This window comes from Sinocyclocheilus anshuiensis, unplaced genomic scaffold (assembly GCF_001515605.1).
Source record: "Sinocyclocheilus anshuiensis isolate Anshui unplaced genomic scaffold, SAMN03320099.WGS_v1.1 scaffold623, whole genome shotgun sequence".
NCBI lineage: Eukaryota > Metazoa > Chordata > Actinopteri > Cypriniformes > Cyprinidae > Sinocyclocheilus > Sinocyclocheilus anshuiensis.
This window is the reverse complement of record NW_015548226.1, coordinates 473,912-475,728: the sequence shown is the minus strand read 5'-3', so window position 1 is coordinate 475,728 and position 1,817 is coordinate 473,912. Positions and strand designations below refer to the sequence as shown.

Sequence of the window (1,817 nt, the reverse complement as noted above, 5' to 3'; positions counted from 1 at the left end):
TATATATATATATATATATATATATATATATATGAATGTTTTTTGTGAAAAATATAATAATTATAAATAATAATAATAATAATAATGTGTATTTAAGTATATATATATGAATATTATATTATACCACTTGATATTTTTTCTTTTTTAAGTTTACATTTAAAATTTACTTAAAAATGTACCAAATATTGATTAATATATTTTTATTGTTATTATTATTGTTGCAAATACATTTTACCACTTGATATATTTTAACTTTTTTTTTTCTTTTGCTTAAAAAATGTACCAAAAGGCTAAGAAAAATGAACTTTTTATGTATATTATATGTATTATATGAAAACAACAGTTTGTTTACAGATAATATAGTTTATTCTAAGTAGGTTTGTCTTGTTTTAAAGAAAATTGATTACAATAATAAAAAAACAACAAGAAGACAAAATAACAATTAAGACAATAATTTCTTGCAGTGTAGTTTATACAGGGGCCCAAATGTAGCATGATGAAGCATGTAAAGCCGTAGCATTGGCATATGCAGTGGGCCGTCCCACGGCTTTATTGATGACCAGACACCTATAGCCTGTTTTTCGGTACGAATCAAGGTCACCACAAAACAAGCATTTTTTTTTCTCCGTGACTGTAGCCGAGGGCCAAATCATGCTACATTTCTTTCACGGATAAACACGGAAAACTGTATTTTCCTGCTCCCATCCATCTGGGAAACACGAGAGGTGCTGCGCGTCTGGCCCTGAGCTGCCGGCGCGACACTTGACGCGGGAAGCTGTGACAGATGCGCCCATCTGTGCGCGAGGAGGAGCCAGCATGAGCCACTCGCATGAACCAGTTTTACCCCCCATAAGCCCAGAGACCCTGAATGCTGCTTTACATTCAGTGCACCCATCTAGTTGGAAATGGGTAAACAAGGAGTCACCTTCAATTTGAAAAAATGCCAGCTGCCACATGGACGTGTGTCAGGTAGCGTGCTAACAGATAACACAAACCTGCCTCAGCATCCCATAGGTACCACAAAACTACAAATTAAGCTTGCCGTTACCTCCACATTCCACTCATTACGCCTATACGTGGCTCAAACACAATGCTTTTTTTGGACAATGTCGTGGAGGTCACATTCGGGTTATCATTGCGATCAGGTTCAGGTTTAACTGAAGGTTTAAGAACTCAATTTTGTTTAATGTTAAACTTTCACAATACAGCACACCTGCTTGATAGCAGGACTATGTCATCAAATCTATCCAGACAGCCGTCAGAGACATTTCCACAGACCAGTGATCTGTCTGACTACTGCTGTGTCTGTCATTATGCAGTGAAACACACATAACAGATTGATCTTTATTTGAGGGAAAATGTTTTAACTATGAAACTTCGAAACTGTTATGAGCCAAGCAATCCTCAAATTCAGCAAAAACATACTTCCACTGGCAAATGTCATAGGAGAAGTCTTCATTACCTGACCACTGGAGTCGCCAAATAGTTATAAATAAATAAATAAACAACTAAATAAAAAGATATATATATTAATAATTCTCAAATGCTGACCAGTTTGGTGATAACACCTTATAAAACGAGAGAGAGAAAGAAAGAAAGAAAGAAAGAAAGAAAGAAAGAAAGAATATATAAAAAAAATGTAAAAAGAATATATCACATAAAGATTTAATATTTATATAAAAATGTAATTAATGACATTTATGATTTTTACACTGTCAGTCTACTCCCAATACTACATTATGTGGAAAACACAGTATTTAAATAAAATCTGTGAATAAATTAAAAAGGGGGGGGGGGGGGGGGTGGGTTTTTTTTTT

General features: G+C 34.2%; 1 protein-coding gene across 1 annotated transcript in view; it reads right to left on the bottom strand.

The window, feature by feature from the left end:
• epha8 (eph receptor A8) overlaps window positions 1-1,817 on the bottom strand; it is a 108,221-nt gene that overhangs the window by 70,882 nt on the left and 35,522 nt on the right. The gene's annotated exons all lie outside the window — the stretch shown is intronic.